Here is a 9,342-nt window from a genome sequence, read left to right on the forward strand (position 1 = left end):
GCGGAAGCTCTGGGTAGTCTTCTTTCAGCCCTAAACACTCTTGGAAACCATCTGATGCAAAAACGCACCATCTGATGCAAAAACGCAGATATAGAGAGAGAGTAGAGAGCGAGAGAAGTGCTGGAAATTCAGTATAATCTATGGTACAAAAAGGTACATGTCTGCAGCCCTTGGCTGTCTTCTTGAAAAGGTGATAACACCCCAAAATTCAGTCCCAAACTAGGACTCCTACTGACTCAAACCCCTAGTGGGCTGAATGATAAAAAACAAGGAGCACTTGGGCTATTTATAGCCCCTTTAAATGCATGGGGAACTGGCCGACTGCTGGTCGGCCAGTTCATAAATTTATTAATGCTCTTTTAAACACAGTCGACTGGATCACTCCTGCGCATGCTGCTGCCCGACTGCTTTCCAGTCCACACACACCCTAGCACCTGCTACTGCCTCTATGTACTGGTTCAGCCGACCATGGCTATGGGCAGCCGACACCTTCTGCAACCAGCCTACTCAGCTCTTGTCCTGCTGATGTCAACCGACAGTCCTTTCTGGAACCAGCCGACTGCTTCTTGCTCCAAGTCCTGCTCCATGTCCACCTCAGATGTTACACCTGAAGCTCCTACACTCTGGTTCTACCTATCTTCTACTGGTTCATACTCTTTATCTGGTTGCCTTTTCTGGATCTAGCCCTGAGAATGTCCATGGCATCTATGATGCACATGACAAGTGGTAGTAGCAGGGGGTGCAAACAGTTTCTGAGAATAAGAAAAGCATTCATGTTGGAGCTCTGAGAAAGACGGAGTCCATTCACCATCCAGTTTACGGACTCTGAGGCAAGAGGTCTTCCTCCTGTAAGCATGTAACCCTTGAAAGAAAGATTTTGAAGAGCAGCCTTTATCCATGAATTGAGTCATCCTTGCCCGAACCTGCCACTTGGCCAATTTCCGTCGGTTAATAGCTTGCAAGAGAGCTGTTGACTGAGAGAGAGTGTCCATTTGTTGAGAGGAGAGGGGCTGCAATTGGGAATGTGCAGTCAAGGACTGAACTACTACTTTGGCATGCTGAACTTTAGCTCTCCAGTCAAGCATGAAATTACTCCCATATTTCTGAATAGCATGCTGAAGCCTGTCCACAAGGCGTTGCCATGCAAAATTACAGTCATAATGGACATGGGCTGCAAGAGGAATTATGGCATATCAGATCAATTGTTGAAATTGTGCATGCTGCAGGTATCCTTTATTGATATGTTTCACCCTATATGTTGTGCAAGAATGCAGATGGATGGGTTACTAATGCATCCCTAAGGGAAAATCCCTAAGGGTGGCCTGCAAGATTTTGAGAACTAGGTTTAACTGTGCGGAAGCAATTAACATGATGTCTGACTGAATGACTGATGGAATGAACATGATCTAAGGCTGGTTACCCTGTAACGCTCTGATACCAATGTGGCATGTGAGGCTTCGACTGTAGTAATCACAACCTTAGTCTAACTAAACTACACTTAATGATGTTTAAGAGATAGACAAATATGTGTCAATGCAATGCAGCTATATTAGATGATGAATGCGGTTACAATGAGATCCAAAGGGATGTATGCTGTCCTAGATGATGTCTACCCCTAGAAGAGAGGGAAACATGCTAAATAATGATGAAGGATGGCTGAAAGATGGCTGTCCTGACTCCAATGCTGAGTTCCACCACTTGTATCCTGGTATCCCTCTATGTAGGAGTTGGGAAGATGGCTGAATATGCTGATGCGTGGATGCGCTGTTGTTCCCAGCCCTCTTGGTGTAGAAACGCTGAAGGAACACACTAATAGATGCTGAATTGTATCCCCCTTTGCTCCTAGGAAGGAAAACGCTGAAGAGATCCAGATGTCTATGCTGAAATGATGCGTTTCTTTATATATGGGGAATTGGTGCTGGTCGGCCAGCTTGGCTGCAGCAGTCGGCCAGCTCTGAATATGCTCACGACTGCCATTTAAATGCCATAAATTCTTTAAAGGCTGGTCGGCTGACTTGAATGCTGTCGGCTGCCTCCACAAGCCCCAATGCTTTTGTCTAGATGGTTAATATGATGCTACAATGCTGAATCCAACCCATACCATGTGGTACATGCTGAAAACATTCATTTAAATGTCCATAAAATGCCTGATAAATCCTGATTAAATGCCTGATGATGCCATGCCATAAAATAATGCCATGTCACTGTACACCTGAATGGTGTGCACGTGACAGCAATGGCATGCCACATGGAAGCTCTGTAAGTAGAAGTTTGCGAGGCATAAACAGAGGCAAACTCCCAAATATCACCATTGACATCACATTGAATCACCATCCATCTGCCATCACAATCATTGAAGGCAAGCTGGGGCTGGAGGCATGAGGGCATGGCTCCGGCGAGGGCCGGGGAGGGTGTTCGGGCACGGCACCGCGGGGGCCGGGGGCGTGAGGGCACGGCTCGGGGGGGGCCGGTCGGGGGGGCGTGAGGGCACGGCACCGGGGTGCGAGGGCACGGCTCTGGGGGGGCCGGCCCGAGGGGGGGCATGAGGGCACGGCTCCGGGGGGTGTTCGGGCGGGCACGGCACTGCGGGGGCCGGGGAGGGTGTTCGGGCTCACCGGGGTGACGGCACGGCACGGCTCCGTGGGGGCTGGGGGAGGGTGTTCAGGGCACGGCACCGCGGGGGCCGAGGTAGGGTGTTCGGTCACGGCACCGCGGGGGCCGGGGGGCGTGAGGGCACGGCTCCGGGGGGTCGGCCGGGGGGTGTTCGGGCATCGGGGAACGGTCGGGGAGGGTGTTTGGGCACGGCTCCGGCGGGGGGCTGGCCGGGGGGTGTTCGGGCACGTTATCTTCAGCTTTTTCATCCTCTGAACCCACATTCTCATCAAGGCTTTCCTGACTGGTTGAATTTCCTGTATTGATCATCCTGCTCATAAGAAGCCTATTTTCAAGGGTTGTTAAAACTCCATCTCCATTCTCTTTGCCAGCTAATGCAACTTGCACAAGTGTTGGTTTGGCATCCCCCTAGTTGAAATTCTCACAGCTTTTACTTTCATAAGATACAGTTTGATTGTTCTCAGAGCAGTCCACAACTGTGTTTCTAGATTCCCCATGCGTGTCGAGAATATCTACAAAAGATAGCATTGCATCGTAGTATTGCCCATCTTGCATGGTTAAGCCAACATCATCCTCGTTCAAACCTTCTAGTGATAATGGGGTTGAACCCCCATTGACATTAACCTTCCCTGTTGTCTCAGAGGCTGGTGCCTTACGCTCAGGGTAGTCCATATCTCTTATCTTTGATATGCCAAGTTTTGAACACCCTGGCTGCACTCTCCAGACTCCCACATTTCGTATACATATTGATAAGGGCAATCCCAACCACTGCATCTAACTCAAAGCCACTAGCCACCATCAAGCGAGCATGGACTAGCTTGCCTTGGGAAAGGGCAGCTATACTTGAACATGCATTCAAGGCACTGATAAGAGTAACATTATTGGGAATTTGCCTCTCCTGTTGCATTTTGTTCAAAAAGTCCTGCTTGTCCATGTCCATGTTGAGAATATCCTGCAATCATAGTAGTCCATGGCACCACACCTTCTTGTCCTAAACTGTCAAACACTCTCTGAGCTTCCTCAAGAGACCCAAGTTTTGCAAGCATATCAATTAGCATACTACTGACGCATGCATCCAAATCATAACCACTTTCGACAACATATCCATGAATGAAATTACCCCTATGATCAGCTGATGTACTGGCGCAAGCTTTCAAAGCACTAACAAAAATGGTATCCTTTGGCTCCATCCCTTCCCGCAGCATTTGCTCAAAAAGATGGAGAGCCTCCTCACCCCGCCCATGCTGAACATACCCTGTAACCATTGCACTCCATGTCACCCGGTCATGTTTTGGTAGCTTTTCAAACACACTCTGTACATCTGCAGGCCTTCCACATCTGGCATACATGCCAATAAGGATACTCTCTACAAATACATCAGTTTCAAACCCACTCTCAGCTACATAGGCATGAGTAAGCTTGCCCTGCCCTAAACTTGCCATATAGGAACATGCTTTCAAAACACACACGAACGTAATTGCGTTGGCTTCATGCCATGTTGTTGCATTTCCTGAAAGAGAAGGAGAGCCTGGTGACCATGCCCATGCTGAACGTAACCTCCAATTATTGCATTCCATGTCACCGCACTTGAAATGGGCAATCTCTTAAACACTTTATATGCATCATACAGGCTACGACATATGGCATACATGCTAATAAGGGTATTGAAAACAGTAATGTTTGAGTCATGACCACTCTCAAGTAAGTGTCCATGGACCAGCTTACCCTCATGAAGAGTTTCCATACTTGAACATGCTTTTAAAACAGCAACATACATGTAATTCCCTGGAATTACACTTGTCTGTTGCAATTTGCTGAACAAATGAATCACATTTCCACCATATCCAAGCTTTGCATGTGCTAGAAGCACAGCAGTTCATGCTAAGACATTCGGATTCGAAAGCTTAGAGAACACATCATTTGCTTCCGGTAAACTACCACACAACGCATACATTCTAATGAGATTCTAATCAAGTGGCTTCCCAAGAAAGTGTTGAGCTCATATCTTCTTCTCCTTATAAGAGAATGCACTGTTCTGCTAGTATCCAGGTCCCTTTTGTCAATGCACCCTTGTAAGAGATAGTAAAACATAGTGGTAGAAACATGAGAGCTGTGCCCGTCCCCCACTGTCACGTTGTCCACAGTCCGTATGGCTTCATGAAGGCTACCCTGATTACAAAGCTTTTTCAATCCTTCAACAAATTGCTGTGGGTTATCATGCTTTGCCATCCTGCATCACATATGAAGCCTAGCCTGCCTTCCCCTTCCACCGATGCCCTGTACTGCTTCAAATCACCATGAGCTTCTTTTCAAAGACTCTAACTGGTTGCAGCCATTAACTGGCACATAGTTTATTCATGTATTACAAATGAGCATTCCATGTGTACATATAATGCCATCATATATGGCTTTCCTGAACAACGAGTAGAGCTTTAATCTCCATGTTCATACACTCAATTCTACAGCATTCTGCATTGGCATTCCTTTTATCCTTCTGATGTTTTGGGCTTTCTCTATGTCGAACCATTCATTCATATTATCATTGCATACATTTAGCCCTGTTTTTCAAGAGTTTCTTTCAGATATTCCGACAATTAGAGTACAAAGAAGTGTCCACCTTTCCGGCATTCATAAGTTCTTGAGCATTCTAACTGTTTTGCAACTTGTAGGGAAGACCTCAAGTCAATACAAGCTCCTCACCTTCCTCAGCTATCAAAAAGGTCGAGTGTCGTAAGCCCTTGAGACAAAGGTTTAGCTTCAAGTCACTCTCTATCCTTGGTTATTGGAATAGATGAGTGTCATAGGCCCTTGAAGTGGCAGGAATGGATCAAGTCATTGCAAGCTCCTCTCCTTCCTCAGCTGTCGAGAAGGATGAGTGTCACAAGCCCTTGTTGCCCATTCTACAGTCCTAAGAGAGAACTACAAGTCTATACAAGCTCCTTGTTACCCCCTTCTCTTGAGGTGAACAAGTTTCATAAGCCCTTGTAATCCTTCTTCTTCCCTAATCCACCTGGGTCAAATGGTACCAACAAATCATACAGGCTCTGCTGCCTGTACCCTTAAGGAATACCCTCTAGATCATAGGCCATCAAGGTTTTCTACCTCATACATATGCTGAAATCATCACATACATAGTTCACGGGGATTTCACCACACTCTCACCCCAGCAATTTCACGTCGGGTTCACCAAAGAATGTCGTGACGTGGCGGTGTCGCTGGGAAAGCGCGGGACTTCTGGCTGTGAGAGTAGCTTCCAAAATCCCAGGAAGGAAACAGAATAGATAGCTCCTCAAGGAGCATAAGACATTAACATTTTTGTTGACATGTACAAATGCCAATTCACTTCAATTCTCGAAGGTTTGAGATTAGTATCATTCTCCCTTTCTCTTCCTTGGTTACAAGTTCATCATCACACATGCACTCCCAAAATCACACATACAATTACCATCATAATCATAGCACACATACTAGCAGAGAATATCCGAGCTCCGGATCAAGAGGTAGAAATCAGCTCAACAACAAATGCACAGCCTATTGGAGCATACCCCAAAGAAGAGGCTAATCAAAGAGTAGTAGAAAATCTATGAATTGGTTTCACTGCTGAGAAAGATCTTAGATGCTGCATACGATACTGAAGCAGTGCTATGATGATTTAGTTTAAGAAAAAAAAGAAAAGAGGATGGCAACAACTCGAACAGATATCTTGGAAATAACCACTTGACCTGCATGTTCCTTTCATCAGATCACAAGCCTCTAGAAGCATTTTGCCAAACCTTAAGTCCTCATCTGTGAGATTGATACCATTGGCTTAGAGAGCTTGGAGTGTAACCGAGCAGCAGCAGTTAAGTGCACAATGCTAATTTCTCAAGTGGTGGCATGATCGTCAAGCTTGTAGCCAAGACAGCAGACGACAAAGCTGATTGGGTTTTCTTAGAACATGTCTGAAGACAGCAAAAACTTTGGGGATACTATCTTCTCATGAGTGATGCAGTGTCCAAGAAAAGTAGATTCATACCCACAAAAATCGATTCGTTGTCTTTGTTGACGGCTGACTCCTCTAGCCTTCGCTTCCACGCTTATTTTCCTTCGCTGTCAGCCCGACCTACCTCAGCTGCAGTTCACCACACGTCAAAAGGCACCCCTTCGTCTTCCGCTCCCGAGGCCCCTTCCCCGAGGCCCCCCCCATCCACACACAGCTACTCTCTGTACATTCTACAGAGAGCCCCCGGTTCCCTCCGAAAAGCTCCCTGCTTATTCTTCCATACCCTTTCGAAGCGCCCCCCCCAACTCTGGTTATTTCTGGATCCTGCCGGCAAATCGGGCCTCTCCACACCTTTTTCAGCTGAAAACACGTTTATTCCGTTTTGAAATTCCACACTGCCCTCATTTTTCTCCCATTTTTCTTGGATTGATAAGTATCACATTCTTTATGGCTCCTTTACACCATATCTTTGCTTAGGGGCTGTTCCCATGCATAACATCAAAAAGACTCATTTGGCCTCATTTAACATTTGCTATCCCCGCATTATTTTCACTGCCATCAATACTCATTTAGTCAGGACCATGGCCATGACCTTGACTAATCATACTGCCTTCATGCCCATGCATCTGAGTTCATATGGGATGGTCTGTGAGCTTCTTTCACTACATGGATGTGCCACAGCACGACAGCGGTAAGATGATCCAAGTATCTGAGAAGTGGGTGAGTGGCAATGGCATATAAGAGGGCACTGAGTGGACACCCTTGTCTGACCGAACAACCCAAGGACCAAGATTGAGAAAGATGATTACCAAGGATGCATTGGGCTGTAGAGTCAGCATACAAGCAGTAGATGACATTAGCCATTTTTGGCCCGAATCCCATCTGAGCCATTGTCTGTGAGATAAAATCCCAGTTGACCGTGTCAAAAGCTTTAGCAAAGTCCACTTGCATAATAAAAACATCTTGGTCAGAATATTTTGCATATTCAATAGCCATGAGAGCATTGCCAATATTATCATGGATCTGCCGCCTAGGAACAAAGCCATATTGCAAGGGATGCAGACCCTCATAAAGCACTTGCAACAGGCATCAATGTGATGGGCCTCCAATCCATGAGATGCTCACACAAATTCCGCTTGGGGATGAGTTTACCTATGCCATGCTTCCATGATTGGTGGGGGAGTACTCCTATATGCCAAGCCTCATTAATCATTTACAGGATAACACCTTTAAGGTCTTCCCAAAAGTGTAAGAAAAATTCCACCGTGAGGCCATCATATCCTGGTGCCTTACCAGTGCTGAGATGGGACAAGGCATCATGAAGCTCCACATCAGTGAAAGGCATATCAAGTTTGAGAGCTTCCTGTGGGTTGAGAATGGGAAGAGCATGCTGTAAAAGAGTATCCCGAGCTTGTAATTCGTGCAAAGAAGTGGTAGCAGGGGGTGCAAACAGTTTCTGAAAATAAGAAAAGCATTCATGTTGGAGCTCTGAGAAAGACCGAGTCCATTCACCATCCAGTTTACGGACTCTGAGGCAAGAGGTCTTCCTCCTGGAAGCATGTAACCCTTGAAAGAAAGATTTTGAAGAGCAGCCTTTATCCATGAATTGAGTCATCCTTGCCCGAACCTGCCACTTGACCAATTTCCATCGGTCATTAGCTTGCAAGAGAGCTGTTGTGACTGAGAGAGAGTGTCCATTTGATTTGAGAGGAGAGGGGCTACAATTGGGAATGTGCAGTCAAGGACTGAATTACTGCTTTGGCATGCTGAACTTTAGCTCTCCAGTCAGGCATGAAATTACTCCCATATTCATGAATAGCATGCTGAAGCCTGTCCACAAGGCGTTGCCATGCAAAATTACAATCATAATGGACATGGGCTGTAAGAGGAATTATGGCATATCGGATCAATTGTTGAAATTGTGCATGCTGCAGGTATTCTTTATTGTTATGTTTCATCCGAATGGAATGTAAAGGCATGTCATCCCAGGGCTGCCAAACTGAATATTCAGCCATAAAGGAGCATGGTCAGAGAGACCAAGAGAGTGATCAACCTCAATATGAAGACTGAAATCTGTATATTGTTGAGCATACAGTAAATACCATCTATCCAAGCGAGCCCAGTAGTTAGTAATGGCATTATGATGATAGGTGTAGCCCACTATTCCAGTGTGCATGGTTGTCCATAAATCTTGTGCATGTGTCGTGGTAAGTAACTCCTCCCATGATCGCTTTTCAGAAGGGATCATATGAGATCTATGAGTAGTGTTGTCTGATGGCATGGGAGAGTTATTAAAGTCTCCGCCAAGAAGAGCACAAGATCGCCATGGGTAAGAAGCAATGGCATGACACATGGAAGCTCTGGAAGCAGAAGTTTGCAAGGCATAAATAGAGGCAAATTCCCAAATATCACCATTGACATCACATTGAATCACCATCCATCTACCATCACAATCATTGAAGGCAAGCTGGGGCTGCAGTTCATGTCTGACCAATATGCAAAGACCCGAGAAATGCTTAGTACCTGCATAGTGGATATCATAGCCCCCAAAATAGCCAGCCTGGCCAGCCATAGAATGTTGGTTATGTTCTTGCAAACAGAGAATGTCCGGCTGCCTAGTTAAAACATAATTCCACACTAGCCTCCACTTTAGAAGGATTGCAGAGGCCCTGTACATTAAGAGTGACACAATGGAGTTTGTCAAGCATGAGGATATATACAAAGGAGGAGACCAAGAATATACAACC

The 9,342-nt window shown here is 45.9% G+C and overlaps 1 pseudogene; it reads right to left on the minus strand.

Moving 5' to 3' along the window:
- Positions 1-3,491: 3,491 nt before the first annotated feature.
- On the minus strand, positions 3,492-4,055 carry LOC147615531 (putative pentatricopeptide repeat-containing protein At3g23330 pseudogene; annotated as a pseudogene).
- Between the last annotated feature and the right edge of the window lie 5,287 nt (positions 4,056-9,342).

The sequence above is a fragment of the Cibotium barometz genome, chromosome 40 (genome assembly GCF_041138505.1).
Source record: "Cibotium barometz isolate CiBa-2024 chromosome 40, ASM4113850v1, whole genome shotgun sequence".
Classification (NCBI taxonomy): Eukaryota; Viridiplantae; Streptophyta; class Polypodiopsida; order Cyatheales; family Cibotiaceae; genus Cibotium; species Cibotium barometz.